Source organism: Diospyros lotus, chromosome 1, assembly GCF_014633365.1.
Source record: "Diospyros lotus cultivar Yz01 chromosome 1, ASM1463336v1, whole genome shotgun sequence".
NCBI lineage: Eukaryota > Viridiplantae > Streptophyta > Magnoliopsida > Ericales > Ebenaceae > Diospyros > Diospyros lotus.
In genome coordinates, this window is record NC_068338.1 from 28361248 (window position 1) to 28374707 (window position 13460).

At 33.4% G+C, this 13460-nt stretch overlaps 1 pseudogene; it reads left to right on the forward strand.

The window, feature by feature from the left end:
* Nucleotides 1-5494: 5494 nt before the first annotated feature.
* On the forward strand, nt 5495-10002 carry LOC127786459 (class I heat shock protein-like; annotated as a pseudogene).
* Nucleotides 10003-13460: the final 3458 nt, after the last annotated feature.

Sequence of the window (13460 nt, forward strand, 5' to 3'; positions counted from 1 at the left end):
ATAAATTATAAGTAATTTAATTATCTAGAAATTATTTGTATAGAAATTATCAATTAATAGTGTTTGATTGATTTAATTTTTGATATTTAATTATAATTATTTTTTATAAAATAAAATTTCCTTGTCAAACCCACCTTCATTTCCTCCCTGCCTCCCCCCATTTCCTTTTCTCTCCTTCGCCTCCCAAACCCACTTTGATTGGCCACCGTTGTTGTCGTTGTTTAGCCACTATTGCCATCAGTGGTCGTCATTGCCATCACCGTCGCTGCCATCTTCATGCTGCAACGCGTCCATTTGTCGATGGATGATCCTCATTAACTGTCGTTGTCGTTGCCATCTTTCTCCTATAATGTGTCCATTCGTTGATGGCCACTACAATCACCGAATCTGGCCTTCTCTTCTCTTCTCTGTTGGTGGGCGGTGGCGAAAAGGGAAGGAATTGTGATGGTGGGTTTTCTATTTTTATGAAAAATTACATTTACCTCTCATAAAAAAAATCAATTCATGGAAAAAGAGTATCACATGATCACAAGTTGAAAAATATTTTTTATAAAAAAATTAGTCAATTAAACACCTTAAAAATTGAAATTTGGGTGAAAAATAATCATTTTTCATTGAAAAAAAAATAGTTAATCAAACATACCTTTAGAGTAGAAGGAAATGCCAAAGCTGGTGGAATGGTTACTTGCATGGACAGCTTGATTAGTTGCATCTTCTTCATAGTACGGGAAGGAATTATAAATCTCGGTCTCCCAACTTACTTGTTCATTGAAACTCCACATCTCTACTAATCACAATCCTCCCATGGCTATGAGGATTGAAAAGTTTAAAAATTCTTAGAATTTCAAGTAGCTTGACCAGCTTCCACTTAAATAGTCATAACTTTCTCCATAAAACCCCAATTAATGCACCCTTAGTATTTAAAGCTAGACATATTGTAGCTTTCTGTAAATATTAATTAGTTTGCCCATATTTATTGAGCATTCACTAAAATATGAAGCTTGAAAAGTCAATCATGAGAATTTAGACAGAAGATAGAATATTAAGGGTCGTGTTTTTTTATTTTTTTAACAATCAGTTCAGGAGAAGATTAATTGTGAAAGTTGACATGGCCACGGTAATTAATTTATTCTTGTGTTGTTAATTTAATTAAATGAATGAGTTGAAATATCCTCTCTTACCTCTTTAATTCCTTCTTATTAATCCTAATGGCGGTTTTTAAAATAAATATTCTTTTGAGGGGGGTTTGGGTTTTAATTATTTTAGGGTTGGAAGGTGGTGTAAGGCCTGCTGTGAGTCTACCACAGTCCTCACCGACGTCTTCCTCTGACCTCCGCCAGCCACCATTCTATGGGCTTCGACGAGATTTAGGTTGTTAATTTGTGTAAGTATTGGGTTGTTTGTTGTTCTCTTAGTTAGGATTTATTAATCAAGATATGAGTTGTAAAAAGTAGAATATAAAAAATATTTAAAAAATTATTTTTTATTATATTTATTAAATTTATCTAACAATTCATTGAAAATAAGTTACGTGACTTTTTATATAAAATTTTATAAATAAATTTATCGCATTTTCTCTATAAATTTATTTAATATTATACAAATAAAAAAAAAAGGCTTATGCGCCCATCTCATAAAATTCTCATCTTTCATATTCATCTTCTTTTCTTTCATCATCCTTTTTTATTCCATCTTCTTGCCTGGCTTGCGGTTGTTACCTTCAGAGCAAATAATTTTGATTGAATTTGAGAATATGAATATTTTGATAAAAAATTCTTATTCAGTGTTTATCATATATATTTTAACAAACATATAAAAAGAAAAAATACAATTCTCTATATATTTTTAAAAAAATAATAAATAATCTAACATAAATATTAAAATATTTTTTAATCTTATATTAATTATTTTATATCTTAATTTAAAAAATATTTTAACGTTATGTTAATATAATATTATCGTAATCATTCCAACAGCGCTAATGTAGTATTTAAGCATGAGTAAATGGTGGGTTGGAGATATGCATGCACCATCTGAAAATTTTCACTTATTTTGTGGCAGCCCAATGCTTACATATCCCAAAGCCTCCCAAATAAATGGACCAAATCTTGAAGACTCACAGAAGTATTATTGTACTTAAAGTTTTTATTGCTTTGCACGTAAAATATTATCTATTTTAATTAAAATTATGTTACGAGTATTTTTCGCTTCATTCTGTGCTGGCTGGACTTAACGTGGTGATTCGGCCCAAATGCCCAAGGCCCAATAAATCAAACTGAACTCATTAAAGCAAGCTTAGATAATGCTGAAGCTCAGGGTCAAACGTCGGAACCAAGCGAACTCCCGGTAGCACCTCTAACTCGTTGGTATATTCGAACAGGCCCCCAGTTATACTCTAGGCAAGTTCTCAAGGACCTTCATAGCTCGTCAGCTCACATCGTAGAAAGGGCGCATGTCGCAGCATACCGGTAAACCAAGGCCGCCCTGACTAGATCCCTTGGGCCCATTCTCTCTGCCCATGCCAGTCCCATCATGGCCTTTTGGTAACAACATCATTACAGCCGCACTTGAATTTTCGGACATTCACATTAATGGCAGATTCCATCCTCATTAATGGAAGATCACATCCACATTAATGGCAGATCACGTCCTCATTAATGAGGGTCTCATCGACATATCGCAGCGGCAAGGACGCCCCCGGTCGGCTACTCCATCCCATCGCCTGTACACGTACGAAGCAGGAAAAGAAGCTTATGCTGATATATATATATATATATATATATCAACTAGCCCTCTTGAGAGCCAATGTATGTACTCTTGACCACCAACTCACAAACACTCAATATACTTGCTTATTCGCTTGCTAACTTGAGCTTCGGAGTACCTTGCAGAAATGGGCTGTCAGCTCAGCAAACCGGAAAGGATACTTCATTATTTCCCTCTCGGATCTACTATATGGGTGTGGGTTAACAAATCTCCGTTGACCAATTCTGAACGTCTACATTTTGGTGTCGTTTATGAGAAACCCCATAATGGTCCCTACAACCCCCGATAAGGGAAGGGCCAATAAAGCCCTACCACACTTGTAGGGGGATTGTGTGGATGCACCGGGTATGTCCCACCTCGGTCACCCAGAGGGTGACTGAGAGGCTCACAAGTGTGGCGGGACTCCTGGTCATCGAAGGGCGATAACTTGAGTTAACCCGTAGTTGTGGGCCCATGATGACATGATCTGTGTAATACCCTAAGAGCCTAGTGGAAGGTAATATATATCGAGAATAACTAAGGAAGGAAACAACACCACCTGGATACCTTTTGGGCTGAATGTAAGTAAAGAATTCTCAAGTTAAACATGATTGATCTGGGGTAATCCAATTATGGGTGACTCCCCTGGGAAGTTCATGTAGGCCTATTAGGGTAAGTTATTCCGGACCTTCATATCGCTCGATACGGGGTGTTACAAAAATGTGTGTCAACAAATTATATCAGTGTGGCTGATACGTTGCTAAAAAAAAAAAAAAAGTAATCTTCTTGGAGTTGAAAAATTAAAATAAAAAAAAAAGTATTTTTGCAATTGAAATGTCTTAAAAAATTTAATTAAACTCTAACCTTGCTGTAAGAAATTATGTATTCCCTAAATGTGGGAAATTATTTTAGTTAAGTCTAATACACTCTCTAAATGTGAAAATATTATCTTCTATAGACATATATACCGAATCAAGAGTAAATTAAAAATTCTCACATGATAGTGTCACGTGTTAAATCAAATTACACTATAAACTCTTAACTGAATACAAATAAATCAATTCTTTAAAAAAAATTAATACTAAAGAATAATGTTTATAAAATTAAATCAAGAAAAAGAGATTAATGACAGTCAATTTTCAAATGGAGGTCAAATCAAAATATACTTTCATCAATATTTGTTTCTATATTTCTTTAATCAATTTTCATTATCCACTAACATATATATATACCGTTAGCCTAGTACGTACTATCCCACCTCCGCCAAATGAAGGTTAAAAGGGGATCACCCCTAATGATTAAGGAATCAATTTCAGGAATCACTCCCAAAACAAAAAGAAGGTTCGATGTAGCCCCCCCTCGGTTAGGAAAAAACCTCCAACGTAAGCCGAAGGATTAAAATTCTCACTAAGCAAGCAGCGCTACCTGAAAAAGTTGTCTCAAATGGATAATAGAGCTTATCCTAGTACACCTAAATGGTTAAGGGCCAAGATTTTATGAGTTCTGAAAAGCAACCGAAAGAAGGAAACCTCGGCCACCATAGCCTCAGCCAACGGCCCCGAATGCAAGGCACGCAGCCTCGACCACCATAACCTCGGCCAGCGGACCCGGAAGACGAGGCAAGCAGCCTCAGCCAACGGCCCCCAAAGACGAGGCACGCAGGCTCAGCTAGCGGCCCCAGAAGACGAGGCAAGCAGCCTCGGCCAGCGGCCCCGAAGATAAGGCACGCGACCTCGGCCACCACAACCTCGACCAGCGGCCCCCGAAGATAAGGAATGCGGCCTCGACCAGCATAGCCTCGGCCCTAGGCCAAAAATAACAATAAAAATATATATATGTACTAATTTAAGAGCTGGCCCCTTTCTACTATAGGAAAATCCTCGAACGTCTCTATCACCTCGAGCGACCTAATCACCTTTTGCATGGGAAGAGTGAAAGGGGCACTGGGAGACTTGAAAAGCAAATTCAGCATTCGAGACTGCTAACCCAACTTTTAGTAGAACTTTTTTACAGAGGCTCAAAAAAACAATGATGACTACTCCTTCAGCTGCTCAAACTCCTTGCTTGATCAGCTTAAGGAGTGGGGGGCAAGTGATGAGGGAATATTTATAGGGGGAATTTTATTGTGCTACCCCTAGAAGTTACTATTAACTTGGAGCCATGTGTGCTAGTAAAGGCCAATGGGCGATCGCCACATGTCAAGTCTTAGGAGCTCCACTTATTTTTATAATCTTTATTATGATTTTGAACTGGAAGAGATAGAGAAGAAGATTCAGTCAGCCAAGAATATCTCCAACATCCCAAGAATTATCTCCATTAGTGAATGTTATCTTTTCTCCCTATGGAAAGTGGATCAGCATCTGTTTTTGAAAGGTATCTTATCTCTTATTGGAAAGGCTATGGGACATCTATAAATAGAGGGCAATCTCTACAGGTATGGAGGATCTGATTCCTAAGGGACTCTTTTACTATCTTCCATTACTATTATATTGCTCGAAAATCCGTGAACTGACTTGAACGTTGGAGGGATCACGGGGAGTAAGTCTCCACCCTTTTTGCAGATACTTAGTTCGAGACAGAAGAAGATGATCGGCTCTGCATCATCATTTTTTTAAATAAATTATTTTAATATAATTTTATCTTACTTATTTTAAAAAATAATATGAACTAAGACTTTTCTTTTTCTTCTATTCTATTCTATTCTCTTCTCGTCTCTTCGTTGTTTCCTCACCTTCAAAACTGATCACAAAACAATGTCCCATCTCTGGACATTTGGGACCCCTTTCGATGGCTTCTTCACCTCTCCGGGGCTCGCCAATGTCCCATCTTCGGCTGGCGAAGCCACCGCATTATTTGCCAACATGAGGATCGACTGGAAAGAAACGCCGGAAGCCGATGTTTTCAAAGCCGATCTCTCCCTGGCCTCAAGAAAGAGGTGGCCTAGTTAGGTCGACTTTGAGGACGGCAGGATCCTGCAGATAAGCCGAGAGAGACACTACAAAAAATTTGATTTTTAGCGGCGGTTTCTAAAACCGCCGCAAAAAATGAAATTTTGCGGCGGTTTGCAAACCGCCGCAAAATACTATTTTAGCGGCGGTTTTTTTTTACATTTTGCGGCGGTTTTCAAAAAACCGCCGCTAAATTTAGAAAATAATTAAATAATTAAAAAATAAAATTTAATTTAGCGGCGATTTCTGAAAAACCGCCGCTAAATTCAAAAATTATTAAATAATTTAAAATTAAAATTAAATTAATATTTGCGGCGGTTTTCAAAACCGCCGCAAAATTCATTAAAAAATTTAATTTAGCGGCGGTTTCTGAAAAACCGCCGCTAAATTCAAAAATTATTAAATAATTTAAAATTAAAATTAAATTAATATTTGCGGCGGTTTTCAAAACCGCCGCAAAATTCATTAAAAAAAATTAATTTTGCGGCGGTTTCTGAAAACCCGCCGCTAAATTCAAAAATTATTAAATAATTTAAAATTAAAATTAAATTAATATTTGCGGCGATTTTCAAAACCGCCGCAAAATTCATTAAAAAAATTAATTTAGCGGCGGTTTCTGAAAAACCGCCGCTAAATTTAAAAATAATTAAATAATTTATAATTAAAATTAAATTAATATTTGCGACGATTTTTCAAAACCGTCGCAAAATTCATTAAAATATTTAATTTAGTTTTCAAAAAAGAAATTTCCCCCCAAAACTTGCATTAATAATTTACAATTAATACTTATTGTATTAATAATTTATATTTTATAATTTGCATTAATAATTTAAAATTTTCAATTGCTTTGAAATAATAAGTAGTAATAAAATTTTTCCCCAAAATTTGCATTAATGATTTACATTTAATACTTATTGCATTAATAATTTACATTTTGTAATTTGCATCTTTATATATATAAAAGAATGATAGTTTTCGAAAAAGAAATTTCCCCCCAAAACTTGCATTAATGATTTACAAATAATACTTATTGCATTAATAATTTGTATTTTGTAATTTGCATTAATAATTTAAAATTTTCAATTGTTTTGAAATAATAAATAGTAATAAAATTTTCTCCCAAATTAATGATTTGTATTTAGTACTTATTGCATTGATAATTTATATTTTGTAATTTGCATCTTTATATATATAAAAGTAGGATAGTCTTCAAAAAAGAAATTTCCCCCCAAAATTTGCATTAATGATTTACATTTAATACTTATTGCATTAATAATTTACATTTTGTAATTTACATCTTTATATATATAAAAGAAGGATAGTTTTCAAAAAAGAAATTTCCCCCCAAAACTTGCATTAATGATTTACAAATAATACTTATTGCATTAATAATTTGTATTTTGTAATTTGCATTAATAATTTAAAATTTTCAATTGTTTTGAAATAATAAATAGTAATAAAATTTTCTCCCAAATTAATGATTTGCATTTAGTACTTATTGCATTAATAATTTACATTTTGTAATTTGCATCTTTATATATATAAAAGTAGGATAGTCTTCAAAAAAGAAATTTCCCCCCAAAATTTGCATTAATGATTTACATTTAATACTTATTGCATTAATAATTTACATTTTATAATTTGCATCTTTATATATATAAAAGAAGGATAGTTTTCAAAAAAGAAATTTTCCCCCAAAACTTGCATTAATGATTTACAAATAATACTTATTGCATTAATAATTTGTATTTTGTAATTTGCATTAATAATTTAAAATTTTCAATTGTTTTGAAATAATAAATAGTAATAAAATTTTCTCCCAAATTAATAATTTGCATTTAGTACTTATTGCATTAATAATTTACATTTTGTAATTTGCATCTTTATATATATAAAAGTAGGATAGTCTTCAAAAAAGAATTTTCCCCCCCAAAACTTGCATTAATAATTTACAAATAATACTTATTGTATTAATAATTTACATTTTGTAATTTGCATCTTTATATATATAAAAGAAGGATAGTTTTCAAAAAAGAAATTTCCCCCCAAAACTTGCATTAATGATTTACAAATAATACTTATTGCATTAATAATTTGTATTTTGTAATTTGCATTAATAATTTAAAATTTTCAATTGTTTTGAAATAATAAATAGTAATAAAATTTTCCCCCAAATTAATGATTTGCGTTTAGTACTTATTGCATTAATAATTTACATTTTGTAATTTGCATCTTTACATATATAAAAATAGGATAGTCTTCAAAAAAGAAATTTTCCTCCAAAACTTGCATTAATGATTTAAAATTAATACTGATTGAATTAATAATTTGCATTTTGTAATTTGCATTAATAATTTAAATCTTTCAATTGCTTTGAAATGATAACTAGTAATAAAATTTTTCCCCAAAACTTGCATTTAATACTTATTACATTAATAATTTACATTTTGTAATTTGCATTAATAATTTAAATCTTTCAATTGTTTCGAAATAATATATATTAATTATGTAAAATTAATAATAAATTTTAAATATACAAGTTTTTCAATGCTAATTGTTTTCTATTAAATTTGCATGAATTTTATGAGAAATATTAATAGACAACTTAAACTATTAATTAAGTCATAGAAAAGTATCTATTTATTTAATATATTATTTTTATATCTTTATTCTATGTATATTTATATAATAATAAAATATGATAGTGAAATAAAGTATTTTGCCAAATGTCAATTAGTAGGGTTGTCAAGTATTAGAGTTTTTCAATACTAATTAATATTTAAGGTATCACATTTTTAAGACTATGGAAGAAATCAAAATTTATTTTTTTTAAATTTTGTTATTATTGAAAAAACTTATTCTTACTCATATTTAAGAGTTTTAATTTATATTTATAATTATAATATAATAAATAGAAAATAACGAACGTCTTTAAGTGAAAATATTATAGATTTTATAATATTTATTTATAAATAAATATAATATAATAAAAAAATTTATAAGTATATTGAATTAAAAGTGTTCTCCATTAGCATATTGAATAGTGAATAATTAAGTAAACTTAAATTTTTTCAATATGATTAAAGATTAAAAAAATTATAATTATCAATTTAGTTAAAATTATTTAAAATAATAAATTTATTTTTTTATTTTTAAATTAAACTCTCCCACATATCACGCGGGTTCACCACTAGTTAAAAATTTAATTTAAAAAAATAAAAATAAAAATAAATTTAACAAAATTTTAATAATTTTAAAATATATATAATTTTTTTATTTTTAATAAATTAATTTAATTCAATTAATTTATTTTTAATTTATTCCTTTATTCTTTTAAAAAATGATAAATTAATTAATATTTTTCTTTCTATATTAAAAAATATAAAATATAATTCTGAAAAATAGTGGTATATAACTTATATATGTAATTATATAACAAGGGAAATTGGTAGATCAGGCGGTTTCAAGCATGCAATGGCATATGGGAGGTTGTGGGTTCGAAACTGGGGAAGGGGGGAGGCTGGAAATTTAATTTCCAGCCTCGCCACGTGGCGCGCGGATATGCGGCCACGTGGCTGGGCGGGTGGGCAACCGTGTGGGCGCGGGCGGGTGAGAGAGTAAAATTTTTAATTTTATTTTAATTTTAGCGGCGGTTTTAAAAACCGTCGCTAAAATTAAAAATTTTTAATTTTTTTTAATTTTAGCGGCGGTTTCTAAAACCGCCGCTAAAATTTTAAATTTTAATTTTTTTTTAATTTTTTATTTTTGTTAAATTTTAATTTTTTTAATTTTTGCGGCGGTTGAAAAACCGCCGCTAAAATAAAAAATTTTAATTTTTTTTAATTTTAGCAACGATTTTTAAAACCGTCGCTAAAATTAAAAAAAACCGCCGCTAAATCACTGATTTTGCGGCGGTTTTAAAACCGCCGCAAAATCAGTGATTTAGCGGTGGTTATTCCAGCGGTTGGTTAAAACCGCCGCTAAATGCTCCACGACGGCTGGTTCAACGGCGGTTTTCAAAACCGCCGCTAAATCACTTAGCGGCGGTTAAAAACCGCCGCTAAATGCAAAAAAAACCGCCGCTAAATGCCAGTTTTTTTGTAGTGAGGAGCAAGGAGAGGGAGGAGAAGAACGACAAGTGGCACCGCGTGGAGCGCAGCAGCGGCAAGTTCCTCCACCGCTTCCGGCTGCCGGAGAACGCCAAAATGGACCAGGTGAAGGCCAGCATGGAGAACGGGGTGCTCACTGTGACGCTGCCGCAAGGAAGGAGAAGAAGCCCGAGGTCAAGCCCGTCGAGATCTCTGGCTGAAGATAGATATCAAGTTTTAATTCAAGAAAAAAAAAAAAAACAAAAATCAAGCAAATATGTAAATCGCTCAAAATGGTTTGTTTTCGGGTACTAATCAAATTGGTAAAACTAAATATTTTTATCTAACAACACTAAATAATTCTTAATTATTAAATAATTTTAATAGATGAGTAAATTAGTCTTTATAGATAAAAATAAAAAGGCCCACAAATTTTTAAAATAAAATTACACAGAAACTTACGAATCCACGATTTGACTTAAACTTGTAAACCATCATCGATCCGACTAGCAAACTAGTATCTGAACTGATTCAATAACTAAGATCGATCTCTTCTCACGCGGGCTCGCGCGTGGGCGTGGGCGTGAAATGGGATAATGATCAATGAAGGTCATTTCACCGGCTGTCACTTGTTCTCATTGTGTGTGATTTTTAATGATATAATATGCCCCTTTTTAAAAGCACAATTAAGGGATTAATTAAAAATATGTTCCAGTTGTGTTCTGGTGGCCCACTGTCATTTACCCGTTAATTATGAAATTTGACGTAAAAGAAGGAAGATCGGACTTAAACATGTTTTACACGAAAAGTATTCATGGGTGTAAAATGTGAAATCTCTCTTCGGCTTATACATTATCTCATGTATGTGAAAATGATTAATCATGATACATGACAACGTATTAGATAGGAGGTACAGTGCATGATGTTTGTTACCTAAAAATCAATCGTGAGTGGAGACATGTTTCTAAGATTAAATTTTTTAAAGTGTCCAACGGTACACGAAAAGTATTCTTGTTCTAAGGTTAACATGTATTTAGCTATCTCAACACGTTCATGTGTAAATATAAACCTTTTCTTTAAAATAGGGACACTTTTTTTTTTTTTTTATGACAATTGTCAACTATTTTAGTGTCCCTTTTACGTGTTGAGATCAATAGTCAACTCAACTGGGCCCCTGGGAAACATCTAGCCGTGACATATATGAGCCGACAACTAATTTACAATTAAGTAATTATAAAACTTAATTATATTTGGCAAGTTGATTATATATAAAGAAGAACATGCTACAACGGACAACCTACTTGTAAGGTTACAGCTTGATAAAGCAAGTAGATACTTTTACTGCATGAGGGGCAGCTCACTAGTCACTACTAATGATAGGGAGGCCTCTTAGGTGTACCAATGTGAATATTAATATTAGACTGTCACCTGCATGCAATCAACTATACAAGTAAGCACAAGAAAAACTCAAATTATGCTTGACTTGGATGTAAAAAATATTGAATGGTTATAAACCAACTTATATAACTCACTCCTATTCGTGTATTACATTTACATATTTTTATTATTAATAATACAACTCACAGCCACTATTATATTTATATCTATTTACTAAATTCATCAAATATATATACATAATAATCTATCAATCACATGTCCAAAAAAAAAAATCTAAAAATATATATTTTTTTAAAACCTTATTCACCAAGCAAGCTACTATAATCTTTCATTACCATGCTTCTTTTGCAGGTATGGTTTGGACGATTTGATTGAACTACTCCTATTGTTAAATCAAATCAAATTATGTTGACATCACCCTTAATGAAATAGGTGCGTTTGTTTTGTAGTCAAAATAGTTGGGACACCATAGGAGGCAAGAACTAGGGACTAGGGTCCCAAGAGGGAGGGGCAGGCCAGGTGTTCTACTGACTTGGAAGGGCATGCATCCTGGCTCATAAGGCCTAAGCTGTTGAGTGTTGAGACCAATATGGGCATTTATGGTGAGATTCCATGCGTAGCAACAACTCGGGTCACGCCAATTGACAAGAGAAGAGAGTGAGAGTGGACATCTCACTGCCATCTGCCTCCCACGTCATTCTCCACTGAAATATTTCAAAACATTTGTCAGAGAAATCAAATGATTGAAACATGATAAATTATAATTCACATTTATAAATAAATCAAATGATCGTGAGTTTGATTGTTTATTTTGCATAATAAAACAAAATATTCACATATAATTTATATTTTTTATTGAAATCAAGAACATAAAAGGATGGAAGACTGCATAAATACGATTATCTCAAAATATTTAAAAACATTATAAGAAATAACTTTTACATTATACAAAATACCAATATACTTAATTTTAAGGAAACTACTAATACCCTTTTCCATTGTCAACTTTTGTAAGAAAGCCCTTTGGTGGATTTCCCTTGTCCTTCCCTGCTTTGTCTTCTTGTCAAAAATTCTCAACCTTTTCTACTTTGCCAAGTCAGAAAAACTCGCGACATGGAGGGTTGGTCCCGTGACGAAAATCTACTATTATTCTCCCCATAATTAAAGTTTAGATATTTTCAAAAGCGAGTTCACATATATGTTTATTTGATATGGTAGCTAATTTATGGTAATGCTTCGCAAAATCAAAGGCTTTTAATGGCAGTTTCTGTCACGCATGGTCTGAGGAAGAAGGAAAGTGAATTAAGGGTAGAAGACAAGATGAGTTCACGTGTAGATTTTGATGCCAAACGAGGCGCAAGATAAATAGAGAGAGAGAGAAGAAGGAAAAGGAAAGAGCGTTGGTTAAGGCTATAAGCTACGCACCAAAAATCTGAGTCCACTGGCTAGTGCTTTGGGGTCCCACTTACCTGTCCTTACACCCCCCCCCCCTTCACATGCGCCTCCCCTCCCTGTCCCACTTATGGGTCCCGCTTCCTTATCATTACCCCTAAACACTTTAAATCAAATAAAATCAAATCAGTTAATTTTATTTTATTTATTTATATTTTCCTTAAAATTTTTAATTGTTAAATCAAGCGACTAAGTACCACTCTGTTACTGTTAATTATAGGGTAATCTATTTTTGACTGACTCTTAATAATTCTGTATTTCTGGTTTTCCGATTCTCGTTTCTCGCCTCGCGGATACACGGTGGATCCGTTCTGAATCGGGTGGGGGCCACGGCGGACAGCGGATCGTGGATTGACGGTGGAGATTAGTTCTGGTCTCCGAGATCGGGTAATGCCACGTAGGCAATGGACTGGCCATGATGTGCATACGTCGACCATGTGCCGCGGTGTTCGCGAGTGGGACCCGCCGACAACCACGAGCTTCTCTCTCTCTCTCTCTCGTGGACATTTGCTAAACTGACCGCAGGTTGTCCATCGTTTCATGCGTTTAACAAATCAGATGCCTCGATCGGACGGGTCCCGGTTGGAGCGGCCACTCGGGAGTTGCCTAAGCGGGACCGGCTTGACCCACTCCAAGCCGGCTGAAGCCGAGTCGATTAATTGGGGTTCTGTCAGGTACACCAAACTGACGGTCACCCATTCTATCAATGTGGGTCGTGCCGGTCCCCAGCGGCTTGGATCTTTTGTTTATGGCCCTGATTCAGTCCTAGGGGTTAATGTACAGCGCGCACCCTATGTTTGACTGGGCATGCGATTGCGAGCAGATCATG